Source organism: Pleurodeles waltl, chromosome 12, assembly GCF_031143425.1.
Source record: "Pleurodeles waltl isolate 20211129_DDA chromosome 12, aPleWal1.hap1.20221129, whole genome shotgun sequence".
Taxonomy (NCBI): domain Eukaryota; kingdom Metazoa; phylum Chordata; class Amphibia; order Caudata; family Salamandridae; genus Pleurodeles; species Pleurodeles waltl.
Window position 1 is genome coordinate 21073029 of NC_090451.1, and position 25515 is coordinate 21098543.

Genomic DNA, 25515 nt, shown 5'->3' on the forward strand with positions numbered 1-25515 from the left:
TCAGTGGTCTTCCTGACTAGCCCAGATCCCACTACAGTCCCCAAGGTAAGCCCAGCTAGACTTTTGGACTGACTACTGTTATTGTTGTTCCCACTACTATTGCTAGGAGCACTAGAGGTAGAAGTGGTATCAGTAGTGGTGGAGGGCTTTGTGCCCTTCTTAAGACAGGAGTTGACTCCTGCCCTATGGCCTTTGTTCTTACACATATAGCACCAAGGTTTCTTAAACTTTGAGTAACAGGATTTAGTCCCACCCCCAGAAGAGTTGTGTGGGCCTAATGAAGACTCTTTAGTTTTATCTTTGTCCTCACCCTTACCCTGATGCTTAACCTGCTTCCCTCTTTTTGTGAACACCCTCTGTGCGAGTTCTCCTACTCACCCTGGGACGGAACCATTTGTCTGACTTCTTTACCAATTCTCTTGGGAGAGGTCAGATCAGAGTACACCAGGTATTGATACAGCTGATCAGAAATACAGTTATTCAAAATGTGCTCTCTCAGAATTAGATTGTATAAGCCCTAGTAGTCACTTACTTTGTTCCCATGCAACCGGCCTTAAAGAGCTTTTACAGAACAGTCCAAAAAATGTATCCACTCTTGTGACAACTCCTTCTTGGTTTCCCTGAACTTTATTCTGTATTGTTCAGTGGTTAAACCATATCCATCGAAGAGATCATTATTAAGGGATGCGTAATCATCTGCATCTTCTCTGATCATGAGGAGTTTGTCTCTGCCTTTGTCGGAGAAGGAGAGCCACAAGATTACTGCCCACTGTCTTTGGGGAACAGTCTGTACTTTACAGGCCCTCTCTAAAGTAGTGAATTATGTATGTAAAGCATCTCCCACCTTGTAAGGTGAGACTATCTTTCTCAGGTTCCTAGAATCATAGGAGTCCTCCCTGACCCTGGTGTCCCTAAAGCTAAGACTGCTGCCACCATGGGAAGTTAACTCCAAACCCTCTCTTTCTCTCTCCACTGCTGAGGCCTCCCTATCTAGATCTAGCTGTTGCTGCTGCAGCCTCAGCTTGGCCTCCTCCAACCTCAGTTTCCTAAGCTCCCTATCTAAGGAATCTCCCCCTGAGGTGGAGCAGTGGGTGCCCTCAGATACAGAGGAGACATAGGTATTGACAGAGGAGGACCTATCCCTCTTCCTGGGGGGACTCTATGAACCAACCCTCTAGGAGTAAAGGTAGGCCTACTGGCATGACCACTCCCCTCTCACGGCATGTAGTGCTCTTAACAGGGCTGTGGTGTTCCCCAGGTTCTTCCTGACCCTCCCCTGTGCAGCCTAAATCTACTCTGTATAGGACTGGACGGTCAGTTTATATTTCCTCCTCCTGGCTGCCTGCATGGTCCTGGTCGGCCTGAAGAACAAGCCGCGGAAGCAGACTCTTATTGGGATTTTTCGCGGTCTTTAGTTTTCTGGAGGCACACATCTCCCTCAACTCTTGGAAAATAAGACTATCATAGTGAGAGTCTTGAGCCTGAGCGGTACCCTTGTTGGCATGGATAGCCCCTCCACACACACACACTTTTTGCCTGATATGGATGCCAATTTTGATTGAGTGTGCGGGGATCCTGCTAACAAGGCCCCAGCAACAGTGTTCTTTCCCAAAACCTGTACCTTTGTTTACCCTATTGGCACACCCCTGCCACCCAGACAAGTCCCTTATAAAAAGGTACCTATTGTATCAAGGGCCCAGTGGCCAGAGAAAGTCCCCAAGGGCTGCAGTATGCATTATGCCACCCTGGGGGAACCGCTCATCAAGCACATACACACTGCCTTTGCAGCTTGTGTGTGCTGGTGGGGAGAAAAAGACAACATTCACATGGCACCCCTCAGGGTGCCATGCCCAAAAACTACTGCCTGGTGCATAGTTAAGTCACCCCTCTAGCAGGCCTTACAGCCCTAAGGCAGTGTGCACTATACCACAGGTGAGTGTATAGCTGCATGAGCAATATGCCCCTACAGTGTCCAAGTCAATTATTGGACATTTTAAGTGCAGTGTAGCCATATTGAGTAGTTGGCCGTTTGTCATTACAAACTCGACAGCTCCATAATGGCTTCACTGATTACTGGGAAGTTTGGTATTAAACGTCTCAGCACAATAAACCCACACTCATGCCAGTGTTGGATTTATTGAACCATGGCCCCAGAGGGCATCTTAGAGACGCCCCCCTGTATTTTACCCAATCCTTTAGTGCAGGACTGACTGGTCTGTGCCAGCCTGCCACTAAGAGACGAGTTTCTGGCCACATGAGGTGAGAGCCTTTGTGCACTCTGTGGCCAGTAACAAAGCCTGCACTGGGTGGGGGTGCTTCACATCTCCCCCTGCAGGAACTGTAACACCTGGCGGAGAGCCTCAATGGCTAAGGCCTCTTGTTACAGTGCCCCAGGGCACCCCAGCTAGTGGAGTTGCCGGCCCCCAGGACAAAGCCCCATTTTTGGCAGCAAAACTGGTGAGAAAATTAGCAAAAGCAGAAAGGCGTGACCACCCCAGCTACACCAACACCTAAGGTGTCCAGAGCGGAGGTGAACCCCTCCCAGCAGAATCGTCCATTGTGGTTTGGAGGACACGGGCCAATAGGGTTAGATCTGTCAAGAAGGGTATAGCCACCCCTCGGGCCAGTAGCCATTGGCTACTGTCCTCTGACCCCTGTAACACCCCTAAATCCAGGATTTAAGGGCTCCCCTGAACCTAAGTCATCAGATTCCTGGTGACCGGACAAGAAAGAAGGACTGCTAAGCTGAAACTCCAGTAGAGAACAAGGAAGACGAAAACTGACTTGGCCCCAGACCTACCAGCCTGTTTCCTGCTTTAAAGAACCTGAAAAAGAAAGCGACATCCTGCGGGACCAGTGACCTCTGCCAAACCTCCAGGAATGCCTGCATCACAAAGGACCAAGAACTCCCGTAGAGAGCGGCCCTGTTCAAGAAGAAACTATAACCAAGGACTCCAGAGCCTCCCCATATCCAGGAGTCCAGACCACTCTGCACCTGAGGCCCGTGTCCAGCTGGCCCAACTGGCTAGAGATGATCCGCAGGCAATTCCGAGCAAATGCCCACCGTGGGTTGCCCTCTCCTGGCCCCCCCCCACAATGACACCTGCAGTGTGAATCCAGAGGACACCCCCCACCCCAAGACCGCGAAAGTTCCGGACAAAGAAACCAGACACCAAAAGGTACACTGCACCCGCAGCCCCCAACATCCAGTGCATCAACATTCAGCAGGCGGCCCTCCTACTCATCCAGCATGTGGTTTTCCCGGACCAACCCCCTGGGCGCAGCCTGCAGCATCTAAGTGACCTCCAGGGTCCCCTCATAGTAAGGCTTTGGGAACCTGACTGTTTGCACCCTGCACCCAGCTGGCCCTGTGCTGCTGAGGGCATAAGTTTGGTGCCTACTTGTGGCCTCCCCAGTGCTCCTCTAAACCCCCAAGGTCTGCCCTCCTAAGGCACGGGTACTTACCTGCCAGCAAATCTGAAACCGAGGGCCCTCAGTCTCCATAGGAGTCCATGTTACACTTGCCTCAAATTTGACCTCTGCACCCGGCCGGCCCCATGTTGCTGGTGGTGGGTGTTTGGGATTAACCTGAACCCCAACCTGTGGACTTCCTAACACCCAGAGACGGAAACTGTAAGTGCTGTACTTACCTGCAAAACATACTAACATTTCTTACCCCCAGGAACTGTTCTGAACATTGCACTGTCAACTTTTAAAACAGATTGACATTTAAAAAACAAAAAAAAAAAAATTTACCAATTCCAATCAAAGTGATAGTGATACTTATGTGAAGTACTTATTAACTTATGTACTTAACTGCAACTTGAATCCTGTTGTTCTAGAAATAAATTAACAAAATATTTTTTTGCTATATAAAAACCATTGGTTTGGAGTTAAGTCATTTAGTGTGTGCTTCTTCTATTGTCTGTGTGTGTACAACAAGTACTTTGCATTACCCACTGATAACCATAACTGCTCGACCACACTACCACAAAAGAGAGCATTAGTATTATCTACTTTAGCCTCCGTTAAACCTCTGAGGAACCTCTGGACTCTTTGCACACTATATCTCATTTTGATATTAGTATTTACAGAGCCAGGTTCCTACATTGGTGGATCAGAGGTGGAGTCTACAACTTTGCATTTCCTAGACTACTCAGCCAATACCTGATCACACGACCAAATTCAAAAATTGCCCTTAGAAACGGATTTCGGAATTTGTCAAATTTTTCTAAATTTTTAAAAGTCCTGCTACGGCCTTGGTTAAGTCCTCTTAACATTTCTTTTTAGATTTAAAAGTTATTTTAAGTTAGGGGTTAGTAACTAGAAGTCGTTTTTATTTCCTGAAAGTAATCCCCAACTTTAGTAACATAATGAGCAGCTCAGAGGAAATGGTTGAGGAACTCAACCAGACCCCTTACCTCCATCTAAGGAAGAAAGAGTTAAGGTCCCTCTGCAAGCTAATAAAGATTAGAACAGGTTCCAACCCTACCAAGGTCAAGCTCCAGGAACTCTTGGCAGAGTACATCAGGGACCACATTGCGGAGGAGGAAGACCTCCCCACACCCCCCTCCTTACCTAACTAGGGAGATCAGGGTCCCAAGGTCCATATCTCCAACGATAGTACTCACAGGATCTGGATCTTCCACGTGGGAGTTCAGCTCCTCCGGGAACATTGAGGGCAGCGTCAATGAAGATGACCTCCTTGCAAGGATGGCCAAAAGATTTGTTTTGGAGCAACAACTCCTAGCTATAGAAAGAGAGAGAGAGCAGAAATGGGTTTAGCACCCACTAATGGTGGCAGCAAAGTAAATAGGGTTAGAGAGAATACGGATATCCTAAAAATCCCCAAAGGGATTGTCTCAAAAATATGAAGAAGGTGATGATATTACCAAAGGGTTCACAGCTTTTAAGAAAGCTTGTGCAACCAGAAAGCTAAACAGATCTCACTGGGGAGCTCCCCTTTGGGAACTGTTTACTAGTAAGAGTAGGGATATACTCCTCACTCACTGGCACACATGCTGAATCCTATGACCACATGAACGCTACCCTGATTGTGGGCTCTGGATTCACCACTGAGGAGTATAGAATTAGGTTCAGGAGGGCTCACAAAACCTCGAGCCAGTCCTGGATTGATTTTGTAGACTACTCATAGAAAACACTAGATGGTAGGATAACTGGAAGTGGAGTGCATGAAAACGATGGGCGTTATACTTTGTTTATGAAAGAACATCTTTTAAGTAACTGCTTCAATTAAAAGTTGCATCAATATCTATTAGACCTAGGTCCAATTTCTTCCCAAGAATTGGGAATGGCGGCAGACCATTGGGTTAAGGCTAGGGTTACCAAGACTTCCACAGGGGGTGACCAAAAGAAAGCGGTCACAAAGCCTCCCCAAGGGAAGGGTGCTGAAACACCTAAGGACAAAAACTATGTCTTCACAAGGGCCCCAAAAACCTGCACAGGAGGGTGGGCCCGAGCCTCTTCAGTGTCCACAAGTGGGTACAAGAGTAAAAACTTTGATCCCAAGAAGACCTGATGTCACAACTGTATCAGCATGGACACCAAACTGGAGACTTGGCCTGTCCCAAAAAGAATCACCCTAGCACTGCTCCAGTTAGTACTGGTATAGCCAGTCTCCAGGTGGGATCAACAGTGTGCCCAGAGCAAATCAGGGTACACACTGAAGCTACTCTAATTTCTGAGTGTGGGGTGGATGTAGACACACTTGCTGTCTGGCTGCCTAACCTGCACAAATACAGATAGCAGGCCTTAATTAATGGGACATAAGTAGAAGCCCTGAGGGATACAGGTGCCAGTGCCACCATGGTGCCAGAGAAACTAGTTTCCCCAGGACAGTATCTGGCGGGACAAACATATCCAGTCACCAATGCTGGCAATGCAACTAAAGTCCATCCCATGGCAATGGTGACTTTAGAATGGGGAGGGGTTACTGGCCTGAAACAGGTAGTGGTCTCTTTTGCGATCCCATCGGAATGCTTGCTAGGAAACTATTTGGGGTCCTCAGCTTTCTGCTGAGGTAAAGCTCAAAACCCATGCAGCCACGCTGAGAATCCCTGAACTGGTGTGCATAAAACCAAGAGCACAAAGCAGCGCAGGGTGAGAAGGAAGTGTTGGAGCCTGGAATAATGGCCCAACCTTCCAAGAGAAAGGGTAAGAGGACTGGGGGACCAGCCTCTGAACAGCAAAAAAAGCAAGACCTCTCTTCTCAGGAAGATGTCTTATCCCTTGAGGGAACCGAGTCCATGGAGCTGGAACCTTACCAGGTAGAGCTCTTGGGCCCAGGGGGACCCTCAAAGGAACAGATGTGCCAGGGACAAAAGACATGTCCACTCTTGAAGGTCTGAGGCAGCAAGCAGCTGAACAGGAAAATGCAGATGTTATTGCTTCCAAAGGGTCTATTGGGAAGATGGACTCCTTTACCCTGAGGCCAGAGACCCCAAACCTGGTGCAACCAGGACAGCGGTAGTGCCGCAGCGGTTTAGGGAGATTATCCCAACTTTGTCACAAATGCCCAGCTAGGGGGATGCTGTGGGTCAAACAAAAACATGGAGTAGGCTTGTCAACCACTTCTATTGGCCCGTTATGTTCCAGAAGGTGAAGGAATTTTGTAGCTCCTTTGTCACCTGCCAAACCAGTGGTAAAGGCAGGTGGCCACCCGAAGCCCCCCCTCATTCCACTTCCTGTGGTGGGGGTTCCCTTTAAATTTAAAAGGGTTGGTGTGGACATTGTGGGTCCATTTGAGCCACCCGCAGCCTCAGGGAATCAGTACATACAGGTAGTAGTGGACCATGCTACCAGATACATAGAAGCAATTTCCCTTAGGTCGACTACAGCTCCTGCCGTAGCCAAGGCCCCGATTGGTATTTTTTTTTTTTTTATCAGAGTGGGGTTTCCTACGGAGGTGGTTTCTGACAGAGGTACAAACTTTATGTCAGCTTCCCTGAAACACAGGCGGAATGAATGTGTGGTGACTCACAGATTCACCACACCTTACCAGCCACAAACCTTAAAAACTCAAAAGGAGATGGGATGTCTTCTTGCCATGCTGCCATGCCTGCCCTTCGCTTACAGAGAGGTGATTCAGAAGGGTGTAGGGGTCACCCCCTCCCCCTTTGAACTTCTGTTTGGCCACCCTGTAAAGGAACCACTAGCACTTGTAAAAGAAGGCTGGGAGAGACCTCTCCATGAGCCTAATCAAGATGTGGTGGATTATGTGCTTAGCCTCCGCTCAAGGATGGCTGAGTACATGGAAAAAAGGCATCCAAAAACCTTGAGGCCAGCCAACAGCTCCAGACGTTGTGGTATGACCAACAGGCTGCACTGGTAGAATTCTAGCAAGGGCAGAAAGTATGGGTTCTGGAGCCTGTGACTCCCAGGTTACTTCAGGACAGATGGAGAGGCCCTTACCCAATTATTTAAGGGCTTCCCTGAACCTAAGTCATCAGGTTCCTGGTGACCTGACAAGAAAGAAGGACTGCTAAGCTGAAAACCCAGCAGATAACATAGAAGATGAAAACTGACTTGGTCCCAGCCCTACTGGCCTGTTTCCTGCTTTAAAGAATCTGCAAAAGAAAGCGACGCATCCTGCGGGACCAGTGACCTCTGCAAAGCCTCCAGAGGACTACCTGCATCACAGAGGACCAAGAGCTCCCGTGGACAGCGGCCCTGTCCAAGAAGAAACTACAACCAAGGGCTCCAGACCCTCCCGGATCCGTGAGTCGTGACCACTCTGCACCAGACACCCACAGCCTGTGTCCAGGTGTCCCAACCGGCTAGATAGGATCCCTAGGCGATTCCAAGCAAGTGCCCACCCTGGGTGGCCCTCTCCTGCCCCCCACAACGACACATTTAGTGTGAATCCAGGTGAGCCCCCTGACCGCGAAAGCTCCAGACAAAGATATCAGACGCCTAAAGGTACACTGCACCCGCAGCCCCCAGGCCTTGGAGAACCCGACCTCCAGTGCAGCAACGTTCAGCAAGCGACCTCCTACTTGTCCAGCCCAGCATATGTTTTTTTCCAAACCGACCCCCTGGACCCAGCCTGTAGTATCTAAGCGACCCCGGGGGTCTCCTCATAAGACAGCATTGGGAGCCTGATGCTCTGTTTGTACCGTGATCCAGGCCACCCCTGAGGGTGTAAGTTTAGTGCCTACTTGTGGACCCCCCCCCCCTTGTTCCTCTAAACCCCCCAGGTCTGCCCTCCGAAGACACGGGTACTTACCGGCCAACAGATCTGAAATCGAGTGTCCCCCATCTCCATAGGAGCCCATGTTAAACGTGCCTCAACTTTGACCTCTGAAGCCGGCCAGCCCCGTGTTGCTGCTGGTGGGTGTTTGGGGTTAATTGAAAACCCAACCGGTGGACTTCTTACCTCCCGGAGACTGAAACTGTAAGTGTTGTACTTACCTGCCAAACATAGTAACTTTTCTTCCCCCTAGGAACTGTTCTGAGAATTGCACTGTCAACCTTTAAAACAGATTATTGCCATTTATTCAAAAAGTGTACAACCTACCAATTCCAATCAAAGTGATAGTGATACATATGTGAAATACTTATTAATGTATGTACTTACCGGCAAACTGAATTTTGTGGTTCTAGAAATAAACAAAATAAATTTTTCTATATAAAAACCATTGGTCTGGAGTTAAGACATTGAGTGTGTGCTTCTTCTATTGTTTATGTGTGTACAACAAATGCTTTAACTACCCTTTGATAAGCCTAACTTCTTGTCCATACTACCACAAAAGAGAGCATTAGTATTATCTACTTTAGGCTCTGTTAAGCATCTGGGGAACGCCTGGACTCTGTGCACACTATACCTCATTTTGCTACAGTATATACAAAGCCAGTTTCCGACAGGTGTGCTCCACTGAAGACATCCTGCTAGAGTGGTGAGGGAGCACCTAACTACGCTAACAACTAGACTCCCTAAGAAAGTTTGAAGCAAGGGCTATGCTAGACCCCTAACTTAACCAAACGAAGCAGACAAGAAATCTGATAGCTAAGTGTAGTGTGTACCTAACAACTAGTAATGGTCTTCCCCGTGGAAAGTAACTAATGACAGAGTGGCAAGGCAATTGCAAGTGGCTTGTCCCACCACTGCAACACCAATGTAGGTACCTGACCAGGTGTGAGGTGGACACCTATGGTGTTATCACCCAATGCCAGGTCCAGGTATCCCCTAACAGTGAGGTGAAGGCAGTGTCTAGGAAGCCAAGTCTCTCTAGCGGTAGCTGTGGATGATAAGTTTTGCATGTCTCTTAGATATCTTGGCTAATGCAATACCACTACAGTCACACAGCACTTATACACATGAAAGACCCACATAGGGTTACAAAAATAAAAGGTACTTTATTATGGTAACACAAATACTAGAATACTGTATAGGCAATCCCCCAACTGGAGGTAAGTAAACACTATTATATACACATTAGCAATCAGTCAAGAGCATAGAAAGCAATAGGCATTGGTAAAAGCCATAGCAAATAGTGAACGCCCTAGAGGAGGGCCAAACCATATACTAATAAAGTGGAATGTGAAAGCCAGTCCCCCACCCAAGGATGTGGAATCTGGAGACGGGAGTTGGAGGAACTAGAGGCTCCAAAAGGTAAGCATGAGGGTGCCTCCCAGTGACCAGGAGAGGAGAGGTATGTACCTGGTTTTCCCAAAATCTAACATGAGGACTTTGGGAAACGATTGTACAAGACCCAACCAAGACTGGAAGAACCCAAAGGTGGATCCTGATAGAAGAGGATCTGCGAAAGAAGGGGACCAAATCCAGTTTGTGATGGAGTGTCTGGTTGTGGCAGGAGCCACTGCCCACTCTTCTGTGGATGCAGGACCAGGTCGACGGTGGACAAAGAAGGCCAGCAGTGCAGCACAGGAACTGAAGAGAAGCCACTGAAGTGATGCGAGTGATGTTCCACGTCGGCGGTCGTGATACAGTCGGTTAGTGGTGCTGCAAAACCACCGACAAGCCTTGGAAAATGCAAAAGATGGAGCAGAAGGCTTGCAAGGCTGAGAGGACCAGCAAGGTCCAGGGGACTCGATCCCTGGAGGGAAGTCCTGGGTCACCCTCAGCAGCTGAATAAATTCACAAGAAGGAGGCAACCCCCAACAGGTAACTCCCTGGCAGAAGGCACAGGAGTTGCAGTGAGGCCCACTCAGAACACCTGAAGAAGTGTTCCACGTTGCTGGGGCAGCAGGCCGGAGATTGTGAATTGCAGGGAGAAGTGCAGGAGGCCTGGCTACACGGAGCCTGAAGAGCCCTTGGATGAGGAGCAAACAAGCCTTGGTAGCTGCAAGAGTCGCTGTGCACAGGGGTACTGTTCTGCAAGAGCTTACAGTCTCCCAAGTTGGATAGCCGGTAGAGAGGACCAATGAGACCACTCCAGACCGCCACCTTTGATGCAGGATCCATGCAGTTCCGGCACAGAGCAGATCCATGCAGCCTTTCGTCGTTGCAGTTGGTGCCTGCAGATGCAGGGGAGTGACTCCACTCCAAGGGAAATTCCTTCTTACGCAGAATGAAGACTTGCTGCCCTCAGAGGATGCACAGCAAGGGAAATGTTGTAGTTGCTGGAAGGAGCAAGAGAAACAATATTCCAGAGCGGAGTTGTTGAAGTTGCAGATTGTTGGATCCTGAAGAGTCCAAACAAAGTTCTAGTGGCCAGAAGATGAAGTTAACGATGCAGAGGAGTCCTGCTGGAATCTTGCACGTTGAATCTGAGGGCCCATCCAAGAGGGAGACCCTAAATAGCCCTAACAGGGGGTTTGGTCACCACCTATCAGGAGGGGGCTGTGATGTCACCTGTCTGACCTGGCAACTCAGACAATCCCAGGAGCCTCTGTACATTCAAGATGGCAGAACCAAGGGGGCACCTGTAGGAGCTCTGGGCACCACCCCTGGAGTGGTGATGGACAGCAGAGTAGTCACTCCCCTTTCCTTTGTCCAGATTCGCATTAGAGCAGGGACCGGGGGTCCCTGGACTGGTGCAAACTGGTTTATGCAAGGAGGGCAACAAATGTGCCCTTCAAAGCATACTGGTTGTTTGTGGAGGTTACCCATCCCAAGCCATGTCACACCTATTTCCAAAGGGAGAGGGTGCTGCCTCCCTCTCCCACAGAAAATCAAGTTTCTGCCTTCCCCTGCTTGAGCTGGTCAAGCAGCAGGAGGGCAGAAACCTGTCTGGAGGGTGGCAGCAGCATGAGCTGATTGTAAAAACCTGAAAGACTGGAAGGAGCAATACTGGGGGGTCCTCTAAGGAGCCACCAAAGTGCATGGAATCATACAACCAACACTGACAACAGTATTGGGGTATGATTCTGACATGTTTGATACCAAACATGCGCAGGGTAGGAGTTACCATTATGTAGCTTGGCACAGGTGCAATTTGTGTCCAGTACACAGGTAAAATGGCTTCCCTGCACTTACAAAGTCCAGTGCAATGGACCTGGAGTTCGTAGGTGGACCTCTGCTCATGCAGAGGTGCCCTCACACACAGGTTCTTGCACCCTGCCCTCTGGGCTAGAAGGGCATGCTATAGGGGTGACTTACAGTGAGCTGTAGTGAAAGTGTGCATGCACTCTTTCACGAAGGCTGGAATGGCAGGCCTGCAGACATTTTGCATTGGCTCCCATGGGTGGCACAATACATGCTGCAGCCCATGGGGAACCCCTGGTGCCCTAATGCCCTGGGTATCCAAATACCATATACTATAGACTTACATGGGGGCACCAGTATACCAATTGTGGGGTGTGCTAAGTCATAGGAAACCAAATTTAGAGGGAGAGAGCACAATCACTGGGGTCCTGGTTAGCAGGATCCTACTGAAAACAGCCAAAACATACTGACAGCAGGCAAAAAGTGGGGGGTAACCATGCCAAAAAGAGAGTACTTAACTACAATGTGAAATCAAGCGGATAGACCTATTGGGTCCACAGTCAAACATCTTGAAGACGGTAGTGGGGTCAGGCATGTTGTGTTATAAATACTGTTGATGCCAAAATCCTGAGTTTGGGGACATATGGCAATGTGCCTGTAGAGAACTACCAGCCGACCAACCTCAGCAGGGTGGCAGGAGCCTTTGAACGAAAGTCAACCCCAAGTTGGCAGCGTGGCCTGCAAAGACCTCCAGGATTTAAGTTCTCCTGTTTCCTCATGCAAGAGCTCACATTTCACAAGGGAGAAGAAGGAGGTCTGGGAATTTTGAGCCCTGCCGGTTTGCCTTGCTAAAACTGTCTCTCGTTTATCACAGCTACTTCCTGTGCGTGCTGCACTTAACTAAACTGTCTTTGACGTACATTGCATGGCCTCTCTCTACAGCACTTCCTGCCACTACCTGGAACCCTGCAGGCAGATCATACAAGGCCACAGCCCTGCACTGGCATGCGCCTTAACAGCCGCTGCTCGGGTAACTTGTATTTTGTAAGCGTGAACTTAAAACAGCAGAGCTGAGGGAGTCCTGCACCACGGTGGAAACTGTTACAGAGTATTAAAAGATGCACATTGTTTGCAGGCTCGGCGCCGCACTGGCGGACCTGCCCTCTGTCCTGAGCGTTGCCAGCCTGTGCCTCAGCTGGCCGGTCTGACAGTGTTCTTTGTCGGGGGCGCTGAAGGCTGCTCTGGAGGGTAAAGCTTCCGCCTCCTGGTCTGCAACAAAGAGCGAGTGGTCGGTCACCTTTCAGTTGTGCGAGCCCGCTGAGGTCCCTTCCTCGCCAGTTTCCTACCACCAGCCAGGGTGCCCCTCACGTGGAACGGAATTGGCACTGGATGCGATGCCAAGCCTGCCCGCTGACTGATTCAGAGCCGCTTCCCAGCGCCACGGAGGTTAGTGTCGGCTGCATTTCACTCCACCACAGGGCATTCTTTTACAACGCAGTGCTTTCTGGAACTTGCAGTCTTAGATGTAGCGGCCAGAGACCAACGTGCCATTATTGGTGTACAAAAGGGAAAGCATAGTCATGACTGCATGTCCAAAGCGACAGCATTTTAGCTTGTGCCGTTTTGCACGACCGACAAAGCGTACAGTTCACCCGGGTATGGCGTCAGTGGGACTTCCATCACTCCGAGGTCAGTAATGACCTACCCCGTTCTAGTCCTTCTATGGTGTCTGCAAATAATTCCAGCTCTTTCACGTCCCAACCCTTCTCCCCTATACTCCCACCCCGATTCAATACCACACAACACACCCTCTCAACGTCTTCAAGACCATGCAAGTCACCACTCCTGCCTGCCTCCCGCCTCTCAACCAGACCCATGCTCCCTCCAGGCACCCACCTCTCCATGTCACCCCTGAAACAAGTTGCAGCAACTTGTCTGCGCCCCTGTAGGACTGCTTAAGGGTGAATGGAAGCTCTTCAGGGGAAGCCTCAGCGATTAAGAAAAGTTCGAAGCAGAGTGCACATTGCATCAAATTTTGTCAGTATTCTGAGGCCCTCTGACGCCCTTGGCCTTGTTTGTAACTTCATAAAAGGGAACAAACACTGCCTGATTGCAAGGTATTTGCAGAGGAAGGGGGCATCCACATTTAAGCAGGTTATTTAGCACTTGGTGCTCCCAGGAAAGCACGCATCGCCTGGCAGGTAAAACACTACCTTGTGTGAGAGCATGGGTGGAAGGGTGTCCGTCGAGTAGTCTGTGTAGCTGTCGATGTGCCCAAGGACCAGAGTCTGTGCAGTTGTGCGAGGTCACTCCATGCCTCACAGCTCCACTCGTCACTACACATTGACCCGGCTCATTCCTTCCATTCTGATTGTAACCACCCTAAGCACACTCCTTTGAGAGACTTCGTGCATGCCAACATCTGAAAACACCTAAGGCGGGTGTCTGGATAAAAATATACAGGGAAAGACTGAATTTTCCCAGTAACTTGCATTGTAATACACATTTTATACAAGAGAAAGATACAAATAAAACAGTGCTTTAAAAACGTTGACACTCCCACCTACATTGCGAGTACAGTATTAATGAGTGTACAGACTTTGGGGGTGATTTTAACCTTGGCGGACGGCGGAGGCCGTCCGCCAAGGTACCGCCGTGAAATGTCCGCACCGCGGGCGGCCATTTAAACATTTCCTCTGGGCCGGCGGGCGCTCTCCGAAAGAGCGCCCGCCGGCCCAGAGGAAATGCCCCTGCAACGAGGACGCCGGCTCAGAATTGAGCCGGCGTAGTTGCAGGGGTGCGACGGGTGCAGTTGCACCCGTCGCGTATTTCAGTGTCTGCAAGGCAGACACTGAAATACTTTGCGGGGCCCTCTTACGGGGGCCCCTGCCCTGCCCATGCCATTGGCATGGGCAGGGCAGGGGCCCCCAGGGGCCCCGCGGCACCCCCTACCGCCATCCTGTTCATGGCGGGTTTCCCGCCATGAACAGGATGGCGGTAGGGGCTGTCAGAATCCTCATGGCGGCGGAGCGCGCTCCGCCGCCATGAAGGATTTCCCCGAGCAGCGGTAAGTCGGCGGGAGCCCGCCGACTTGCCGCTTCTGACCGCAGCTGAACCGCCGCGGTCAGAATGCTCGTGGGAGCACCGCCAGCCTGTTGGCGGTGCTCCCGTGGTCGGTGGCCGCCAGGGTCAGAATGACCCCCTTTGTTTTTTCACGAATAGCCTCAGTGGGGAGCACGTTGCTCATCCCGGAACTGTCCTTTTCTTTTCCTACGTTAGTACTTTTTCCTTCTATAGGTTCCTCTGTTTGTCGCACCGTATTAGCTGTAAAAACTTCGATTGAGTGGACATTTTTCATCACACATTTTGGGGGTTATTCTAACTTTGGAGGAGGTGTTAATCCGTCCCAAAAGTGATGGAAAAGTGACGGATTTACCACCAGCCGTATTACGAGTCCATTATATCCTATGGAACTCGTAATACGGCTGGTGGTATATCCGTCACTTTACCGTCCCTTTTGGGACGGATTAACACTCCTCCAAAGTTAGAATAACCCCCTTTGAGTCATGAAGTGGGTGAGAATTAAGGTTTTTGAGGGGCATTGCATTAATGTCAATAGAGGGAAGCATTTGGAGCATGGGAGTGGTTCATTAAGGTTTACAGGGTTGCAGAATGTTTTCAAATTTAGAGGATCAATTTTGCTTAAATGGAGGGTGAACAGGAGCCACAGGACGGCGACACCTTCCAAAATAAGGTGATTTTCACAGGTGTCCCCACACCACCCCAGAAAATATGCTGCCGTTGTCTAACCTCATACTCTAGCATTTCACAACTGAGCCTCAACCAGATATACTCAACACCCATTATAATGTGGCCGCCTATGTATGCACGTAGAGGGCACTTCCGTATCATATTCCTAGCCAAACACAGCGGAGCACTGCACACGGCCACACCAGCCCCTCCTGCTCCGGAGGGACGGTGCCCTCACCAGCCCTCCTCTTCCTCCGGAGGGACGGTGCCCTCACCAGCCCTCCTCTTCCTCTTCAGGAACAAAGCCCTCACCAGCCCTCCTTTGGAGGGACCGGGCCCTCACCAGCCCTCCTTCGGAGGGACCGGGCCCTCACCAGCCCTCCTCTTCCTCCAGAGGGACGGTGCCCTCACCAGCCCTCCTCTTCCTCTTCAGGAACAGAGCCCTCACCAGCCCTCCTTCGGAGGGACCGGGCCCTCACCAGCCCTCCTCTTTCTCCAGAGGGACGGTGCCCTCACCAGCCCTCCTCTTCCTCCGGAGGGATGGTGCCCTCACCAGCCCTCCTCTTCCTCTTCAGGAACAGAGCCCTCCTCTTCCTCTTCAGGAACAGAGCCCTCACCAGCCCTCCTCCTCCTCAGGGGCAGCGCCCTCACCAGCCCTCCTCTTCCTCCGGAGGGACGGTGCCCTCACCAGCCCTCCTCTTCCTCCGGAGGGACGGTGCCCTCACCAGCCCTCCTCTTCCTCCGGAGGGACGGTGCCCTCACCAGCCCTCCTCTTCCTCCGGAGGGACGGGGCCCTCGCCAGCCCTCCTCAGGGACAGAGCCCTCACCAGCCCTCCTCTTCCTCCGGAGGGACGGTGCCCTCACCAGCCCTCCTCTTCCTCCGGAGGAACAGAGCCCTCACCAGCCCCTCCTCCTCCTCCTCCTCCTCAGGGACAGAGCCCTTACCAGCCCCTCTTCTTCCTCAGGGACAGGGCCTCTTCTTCCTCAGGGACAGAGCCCTCACCAGCCCTTCTCCTCCACTGACTCTCTCCTCAGCCACTCATCCGCCTCAGCCCTCCTCCTCCACTAGGGTGACCACCTGGCATTGAGGCAAATTCTGGACAGAACTGTAAAAAATTCAGGACAAAGGGTCAAAATTCAGGACAAAAATTCAAGAACAAACGTCAGTTTTACAGACACACGCAAGAGAGGCCATGCCTCACTATGTTGTCAGTGCATTTATGTACTCTTTAACATAGCACTATTTATTCACTGTGGACCTTTTGTGATTGCCTCCAGGTGTGCTACATTCAGGTGTCACATTACGTCCTTGTTCAGTAGTAAATTAATGCCCTTCACGGCAAGGCCATCACCGCTACCCAAATCTACCCGATCTTTCCTGAAGAGAAAGTAACAGCAACATTTTTATTATGTTTCTGATCATTTCAAAATCCCTGGCAAACAGTTTGGGAAACATTAAGGTAATTAACCTTATGCTAGTTTAAACAAATTGAACAAAAACATCTGGCTTACCCCAACAGCCCATGGACTTTCAACCTAATTATTTTTAAAGAGGCAGGGCAGATGGTGTGGGTGACAGTCTCACACCTAATGACAGGATGTGATGTACCCATAACTTGTCTGTAGTCTCACTGCACTAGAGTGTATGTTTGGGACTCTACATTTATCTCAGAAATGGGAGCCCGGACTACCAATCAAAGATAATAAAAGAGTAGGATGAAATCGAGATCAAATGGGAGATCCACGGCAAGTAATTCAAAGGGTTGTTGCTAACAACTGGATAAATAAAGAAGAGATGAACAAGGTGGGACAATTCCTAAAATCAGACAAGATGGGTCCACCAAGACTATTGGAAGGTATTGGGTACCTGAGGAGTTGTCTCTGCATACAGGGGCGAAACAGAAGGGGCACTGTCAAGTTGTTGAACAAGCAACACCCATCCACCTTGGCAAACTCTTCTGGTGCAATGGTTCGCTGTTAGTGCTTGTGAAGGGTGAGCAGGGGCCAGACCCCTTGCAAGGTTGTGCAAGGCAATTGCCCGCTTAGTCCATGTCTTTATATGGTTTTGCAATTGAGCAAAAGCCAAACTAGAGATCTGGGTTATCCCTAAGTGTCAAGTACACATAGAATCTTCAAAATATTTGGGATGTAAATTGCACAAACAAAATTTACAAATTTTAAAATTTAATTAGTGTTTCTTTAACATATGGCACTGTTTTCGCCTTCTTACACAATTAGATCTCAGATTGAACAGGGAACCAGTTACCTTTTGATACCTAGTGATTAATATCTACCTACCATTCTTACACTGATTTCCAGGATGAAAATCTCGGCAGAGCGAATGGTCCCTCCAAGCCCAGTTTGCTTTTTTGTCTTCTCTTCTGCTTTCTGTAGAGGCCATGTGACACTAGCGAAGATGGTGTGCTACCCCAATGATAGTATTATTTTGCAAACCTTCCCCTGCTCGTCCTTCATTCCTCCTTCAGACAGGCCACACATCTGATTTGGTCACTGCAGCACCATCGGGAGCTCTTTCCACTCTAAAGGTAACTGTGACTGCGGGTGGATTAGATCTTCTGGACTTAGAATGCTTTTATTCAGCTGCAGATGTCCAATGGGTGGATCACTGGCTTTCTGCCCACCTCCCTGCATGAGATGGGGTTTACCAGTAAAGACTTTTAAGGAAGGCTTAATGCACTGCTCATCATTTCCTACTGACCATTCTATCGATCACCATCCGGGGTTATCATGCATGGCTTTCTCTTGCCTTGCCAGAACCTGTAAACTCACTGACACAATGAAACCCTATGCTCCTGCACTACCTTTGCTAAGCCTTCCCACTCGCACAGGATGGCTGTGCTCAGAGCAACTCCATCAGTGCCATGTTGCAGGTGTTTTAAAATTGGGGACTTTGTTTCTGAACAGTGAGCTACTAAATTTCCAAACCCTTGTGGCAGACTACCATCTTCCCCCCGGTCAACTCCTTACTTACAACCACCTCAAATAATCATTAAATGCCCTATTTCATGTCTGCTACCTAGCACTAACCCTACAAGAGGTGTGTCAGAAGCTCTGTACCATAGGAAATGGTGGCAAACTGATAGAATGGGTGTACAGACCTATCCTGCAACATGGAAACCACTCCAGGTCTTCTTGTCATACTACCTGGGTGATTGATGTAGCCAAACCTCTGCAAGATATGGACTAAAATACTAGACTTTCCCCACAAAGTATCCCACAGCTGTCCCTTTAAGTAAATTCATAGTGCTTCCTTGTGAATGCATTCTGCCCGTTGCTTGCCATTGGCCCTTCCTTGTGGTTTGTAGCTCACAATTTGTTGCTTTCAATTTGCTGGCTTTATTTGTTTTAGGCTATGCAGCTTGAATTCGTCCCTTCCCTTGCCAAAACCTTACTTACAGTATCCTGCCGAGTGCTCCCTTTCTGTAAACAGGCCTGTAAATCTTGTTCTTATCTTATCATATTTGCTGTGCATTCAAAGAACAAAGTCAAATGTCAGGCTCTGTCTTTGGTGGGAACTTTGGTGGTCATTACAACCCGAGGGGCCGCCGTGCGGAAGACCGCCAGTAGTGGCGGTTTGCTGCTCGGCGTATTATGACCGTTGGCTGCCCTCCGTCGTTTTTCCGACGGAGAGCCGCCAACAGCCATACTTGCGGGCGGGGGGGAAGTGGAAGTTGCTCCACCTCCACTGCCACGCCAACAGAACACCGCCCAGCTAATCACGTCCTGTGATTCTGCGCGGCGGTGTTCTGTTGGCGGTGTGGTGTCGGCGGAGCTGCCCCCATGGCTCCCGTCCCCTCCCGCCGGATCGACGGAACAGGTAAGTCAATCGTCGGTTAGGGGAGGGGGTGGGGGGGGGGGGGTTGTGTGGGTGCGCGCCTGTGTATGTAGGGGGGGTGTGAGTGCGTGTATGCTTGCGGGGTGTTGCGTGTTTTGGGAATGAGTGCGTGTATGTATGTAGGTATGTCTGTGTGGATGTATGCGTGAATGTGTGTGTACGTGTCTGACTGTGTGTGTGGATGTTGGCATGTGTGTCGGTGTGTGTGTGTGTGTGTGTGTGTGTGTGTTGGTGGTGCATGCATGCGTGTCGGGTGTGTGTGTAAGGTAATGTCGGGGAGCGGGGTGGGGACGGGGGTCCTGCCACCTTTGGGGGGTGGCAGTGGTGGTGGGTGGTGTAGGGGAGGGAGTCGGGGTGGGAGTGGGGTGGTGGCGGAGACCCCTATCAGTGCCAGGGAAGGAATTCCCTGGCACTGATAGTGCTTACCGCCATGGATTTCATGGCGGTTCCTACCGCTGGAAATCCACGGCGGTAAGCCAGGTCAAAATACCGGCAGCGGTATTGTCACGGCCGCCGGGCTGGAGACCCAGGTCTCCAGCCCAGCGGTCGTCTCCACCCTGGCGGGCGGAACGGAGAAGCAGCGGATGACCATGGCGGTAACCGCCATGGTCATAATTCCAAAAATAAGACCGCCAGCCTGTTGGGGGTCTTACCGCCGCTTTAACACCATCCGCCAGGGTTGTAATGACCCCCTTAGTGTTTACTTTCCTTTCTCTGACTTCAAAGTGAGAGGATTTATGCAACAATCTTGCTGGATACTGGGGTTAGGAAAGAGTATTTTCTATCACATGACAACATTTAAATAGACTTCAGAATATATCAGAATTGCACCCTACTCTGTATCACTCCACTTTACGCCACTCCATGCCACTGTTCTCTTCTCCATTCGGAACCACTCCACATTATGCCACTGCTCTCTATGCTACTTCACACTATGCCTCTCTACTCTACTCTGTACTAATCTACTCTAAGCCACTGCACTTTGTGCCTCTCTACACCACTGCGCTCTGCTCGTCTGCACGCCATACCACTCCAGTCTAAGCAACACCAATCTAATCTGCACAACTCCACTCTCTGCCATTCTGCAACGCTGCACTTTACGCCACTGCACTCTAAACTAATACACTCTATGCTAATGCACTTTACTCTGTAACACTCAACTCTATGCCCCTGCACTCTAAATCAATACACTGTACATCATTCTAATCTACTCTGCACTCGATGCCACCGCACTCTACACTACTTTATGCCATCACACTCTATGCCACTTTATGCAACTCCACTCTAACCTGCACTTCTCCACTCTAAGCCACCTCAGTCTACTGTGAAATAATCTATTTTATGCCACCGCACTGTGCCACTGCATTCTATGCCACTGCACTCTACCCTGCACCTCTCCACTCTAAGCAACTGCACTCTACTCTGAAACAATCTATTCTACGCCACTGTACTCTATACCACTCTGACCACTGCACCCTAGTTCAATGCACTCTACACCACTGCAAGCTGACACTCTGCAACACTGCTCTGGCCGCCACTATACTCTACACCAATCTGCCCTGTACTACTGCATTTTGCACCAATATACTCTATTCCACTGCATTCTATGCCACTCTACTCTGCCCAATCCCACTCTATGCAACTGCACTCTACACCAGTGCACTCTAAACAACTGCACTGCCCTTTACTCTGCACCACTGTACTCTAGGCCACTGTTCTCTGTACCACTCTACACCACTGCACTGACACTACTCTGCAACTCTGCACTCTACCCCACTCTACTCTATGCCACTGCACTCTAGGCACTATACTCTACACCACTCTACAATACTCCACTCTGCACCACTCCACACCACTACACTCGACACCAGTCTACACCACTACACTCTATGCCACCAGTCTACTCTGCATTCTATGACACTGCACCACTCTGCATTACTGCACTCTCTGCTACTCTATTGTATGCCACTCTACTCCACTGCACTCTATGTATCTCTACCCCATGCCACTGCACTCTAAACAACTGCACTGTACGCCACTGCCCTCTACTCTGTACCACTGTACTCTACGCCACTGCTCTGTGCCACTCTACTCCACTCTGCATCACTGCGCTGACACTCTACTCTGCAGTGTTGCACTCTCCACCACTGTACTATACACCAATGTACTATGTACTACTGCATTCTATGCCACTGCACTCTATACCACTCTACTCTGCATCACTCCACTCTACTGCACTTTGCCAGACTCTGCACCACTCTGCACTACACCACTGCACTCCCTGCAACGTGAGTCTACTCTGCAATCTATGCCACTGCACCACTCTACACTACTGCTCTCTCTGCTACTCTATTGTATGCCACTCTACTGCACTGCACTGTATGCCACTCTTCTCTGTCCCATGCCACTGCACTCTAAACCACTGCACTCTACGCTAACGCACTCTAAACAACTGCACTGTACCCCACTGCACTGTACTTTGCACCACTGGGCTCTACGCCACTGCTCCTATGCTACTCTACTCCACTCCACACCACTATGCCACTAGCTTTAAGCCATGCTGAACAGCAGCTACTCTGGTGTATAACATGGCTAATGGCTAAAACACATTAGCAAAGCCAATAACTCTTTCGTAGATGAGACCTATTGGCTTTGCCAATGTTTGTTAGTACTATGAGGTACCTGAAAGAACTGTGAAAAATACAATTACATCATAATAAAGGCTGCTACAAAATGCGCAAATACATTTTGGTTAAATAAAAAAAAAGTGCTTCTGAAATACAGATTTGAATAATATAGAGTTTATACCTAGTACTAAAAAAATGTATAACACTCCATTAAAACCACACACTCCACAGCTCACCTTGGAACACCATTACAACACCTCTCTGAAAGTAATGTCTTTGCCACCAGAAAACTTGAAGTGACTCCTTTTAGTAAAGTCAATGCAGGTTCTCAAGCCCCTTTGTATTTGCAGATTTACCAGTTGCCCACATTTGCATGTCTTTAGGGAAGGAGACTCCCTGACAAGAGGGTCTGATTCTTATCTGTCCCTCCCTCAGAGCACAGGAGACTCCCTGCCTTTCAGTCCGGCTGGGGAAACTCCTCTGCCCGTAATTTCGCCCTGCCTCGGACAAATGCCGTCCGTTAAAGCTTTCATCACGGACAACGGACAGCAGGGCGAAATTACGGACAGTCCGTGAAATTCACTGACTCTCTCCTCAGCCATTCTCATCCTCCTCAGCCCTTCTACTCCGCCCCCTCGCCTCAGCCCTCCTCCTCCACCGACTCTCTCCTCAGCCATTCTCATCCTCCTCAGCCCTTCTACTCCGCCCCCTCAGCCCTCCTCCTCCACCGACTCTCTCCTCAGCCATTCTCATCCTCCTCAGCCCTTCTACTCCGCCCCCTCAGCCCTCCTCCTCCACCGACTCTCTCCTCAGCCATTCTCATCCTCCTCAGCCCTTCTACTCCGCCCCCTCAGCCCTCCTCCTCCACCGACTCTCTCCTCAGCCATTCTCATCCGCCTCAGCCCTTCTACTCCGCCCCCTCAGCCCTCCTCCTCCACCGACTCTCTCCTCAGCCATTCTCATCCTCCTCAGCCCTTCTACTCCGCCCCCTCGCCTCAGCCCTCCTCCTCCACCGACTCTCTCCTCAGCCATTCTCATCCTCCTCAGCCCTTCTACTCCGCCCCCTCAGCCCTCCTCCTCCACCGACTCTCTCCTCAGCCATTCTCATCCGCCTCAGCCCTTCTACTCCGCCCCCTCAGCCCTCCTCCTCCACTGACTCTCTCATCAGCCATTCTCATCCTCCTCAGCCCTTCTACTCCGCCCCCTCAGCCCTCCTCCTCCACCGACTCTCTCCTCAGCCATTCTCATCCTCCTCAGCCCTTCTACTCCGCCCCCTCAGCCCTCCTCCTCCACTGACTCTCTCATCAGCCATTCTCATCCGCCTCAGCCCTTCTACTCCGCCCCCTCAGCCCTCCTCCTCCACTGACTCTCTCATCAGCCATTCTCATCCTCCTCAGCCCTTCTACTCCGCCCCCTCGCCTCAGCCCTCCTCCTCCACTGACTCTCTCCTCAGCCATTCTCATCCTCCTCAGCCCTTCTACTCCGCCCCCTCGCCTCAGCCCTCCTCCTCCACCGACTCTCTCCTCAGCGATTCTCATCCGCCTCAGCCCTTCTACTCCGCCCCCTCGCCTCAGCCCTCCTCCTCCACCGACTCTCTCCTCAGCCATTCTCATCCTCCTCAGCCCTTCTACTCCGCCCCCTCGCCTCAGCCCTCCTCCACCACCGACTCTCTCCTCAGCCATTCTCATCCTCCTCAGCCCTTCTACTCCGCCCCCTCAGCCCTCCTCCTCCACCGACTCTCTCCTCAGCCATTCTCATCCTCCTCAGCCCTTCTACTCCGCCCCCTCGCCTCAGCCCTCCTCCACCACCGACTCTCTCCTCAGCCATTCTCATCCTCCTCAGCCCTTCTACTCCGCCCCCTCAGCCCTCCTCCTCCACTGACTCTCTCATCAGCCATTCTCATCCTCCTCAGCCCTTCTACTCCGCCCCCTCGCCTCAGCCCTCCTCCTCCACCGACTCTCTCCTCAGCCATTCTCATCCGCCTCAGCCCTTCTACTCCGCCCCCTCAGCCCTCCTCCTCCTCCACCGACTCTCTCCTCAGCCATTCTCATCCTCCTCAGCCCTCCTCCTCCTCACGCAGTTTCACCTCAGCTCGGGTTCCCGCCTTCCGTGACGTCACCGCGCACCGCCCCCGCTGCAGCAGCTTGTATAATCCCTCTGAGTGACAGCTCTGGCGGCCAATGGCGCTGCTTGTGCAGTCCGCGGACCAGATCGTCTCCTAAGAGGCGGGCCTATGGATGCGGTGTGAGCGGTGATTGGCTGCCTTGTGGGACACTCAGCTGCCATTGGCTGATCCGCGCCGGCCCCGTGTTGATGCTCGCAGCGGTGGGACCAGCTGGAGGTGACCCGGGCTCAGGTGCCGCCCCCCGGTGAGGCTGATGATCCGGTCTCCGGTCCTGGCCCGGAGGAGAGGGTGAGGCACGAGGGAGCGCTGCGGGCTCACGGCTCTATGGGGCGGGGGGGGGGGGGGGGGTTACACTCCACTTCCGCTGCTGAGACGGGCATTCTGGGACTAGTAGTCCGGAAATTAAAGCTCCATCTCACACTTCTGCGCTGAACTGGAAGTGACGTCACTCAGGGGCTACAAGAAGGTCTGGAGGTCACGGGGTAGGATGTGTCTTTGGGGGTCATGGGAAGAGCTGTCTCTGAAGAGGTGTGAGAGGAGCGTTGAGGCGGACAGGGGGTGTCACCTAAGAGGCAATAGGAAGGGGGTACCCAAGGGGGGTCATGGGAAGGGGTCTGTCACCTAAGAGGCAATAGGAAGGGGGTACCCAAGGGGGGGTCATGGGAAGGGGTCTGTCTCCTAAGAGGCCATGGGAAGGGGGTACCCAAGGGGGGTCATGGGAAGGGGTCTGTCTCCTAAGAGGCCATAGGAAGGGGGTACCCAAGGGGGGTCATGGGAAGGGGTCTGTCTCCTAAGAGGCCATAGGAAGGGGGTACCCAAGGGGGGTCATGGGAAGGGGTCTGTCTCCTAAGAGGCCATGGGAAGGGGGTACCCAAGGGGGGTCATGGGAAGGGGTCTGTCTCCTAAGAGGCCATAGGAAGGGGGTACCCAAGGGGGGTCATGGGAAGGGGTCTGTCTCCTAAGAGGCCATGGGAAGGGGGTACCCAAGGGGGGTCATGGGAAGGGGTCTGTCTCCTAAGAGGCAATAGGAAGGGGGTACCCAAGGGGGGTCATGGGAAGGGGTCTGTCTCCTAAGAGGCAATAGGAAGGGGGTACCCAAGGGGGGTCATGGGAAGGGGTCTGTCTCCTAAGAGGCCATGGGAAGGGGGTACCCAAGGGGGGTCATGGGAAGGGGTCTGTCTCCTAAGAGGCCATAGGAAGGGGGTACCCAAGGGGGGTCATGGGAAGGGGTCTGTCTCCTAAGAGGCCATAGGAAGGGGGTACCCAAGGGGGGTCATGGGAAGGGGTCTGTCTCCTAAGAGGCAATAGGAAGGGGGTACCCAAGGGGGGTCATGGGAAGGGGTCTGTCTCCTAAGAGGCCATGGGAAGGGGGTACCCAAGGGGGGTCATGGGAAGGGGTCTGTCTCCTAAGAGGCCATGGGAAGGGGGTACCCAAGGGGGGTCATGGGAAGGGGTCTGTCTCCTAAGAGGCCATGGGAAGGGGGTACCCAAGGGGGGTCATGGGAAGGGGTCTGTCTCCTAAGAGGCCATGGGAAGGGGGTACCCAAGGGGGGTCATGGGAAGGGGTCTGTCTCCTAAGAGGCCATGGGAAGGGGGTACCCAAGGGGGGTCATGGGAAGGGGTCTGTCTCCTAAGAGGCCATGGGAAGGGGGTACCCAAGGGGGGTCATGGGAAGGGGTCTGTCTCCTAAGAGGCAATAGGAAGGGGGTACCCAAGGGGGGTCATGGGAAGGGGTCTGTCTCCTAAGAGG

The 25515-nt window shown here is 51.4% G+C and overlaps 1 protein-coding gene across 2 annotated transcripts in view; it reads left to right on the forward strand.

The window, feature by feature from the left end:
- Positions 1-23948: 23948 nt before the first annotated feature.
- ABCA7 (ATP binding cassette subfamily A member 7) overlaps positions 23949-25515 on the forward strand; it is a 243777-nt gene continuing 242210 nt past the window's right edge. Inside the window, exon 1 of one of the 2 annotated variants that reach the window (XM_069218017.1) lies at positions 23949-24053. The gene's annotated coding sequence lies outside the window, so the exon portion shown is untranslated. Of the gene's footprint in view, positions 24054-24196; positions 24248-25515 lie in introns of those variants that run through there. The other variant, XM_069218018.1, reaches the window with a different exon arrangement.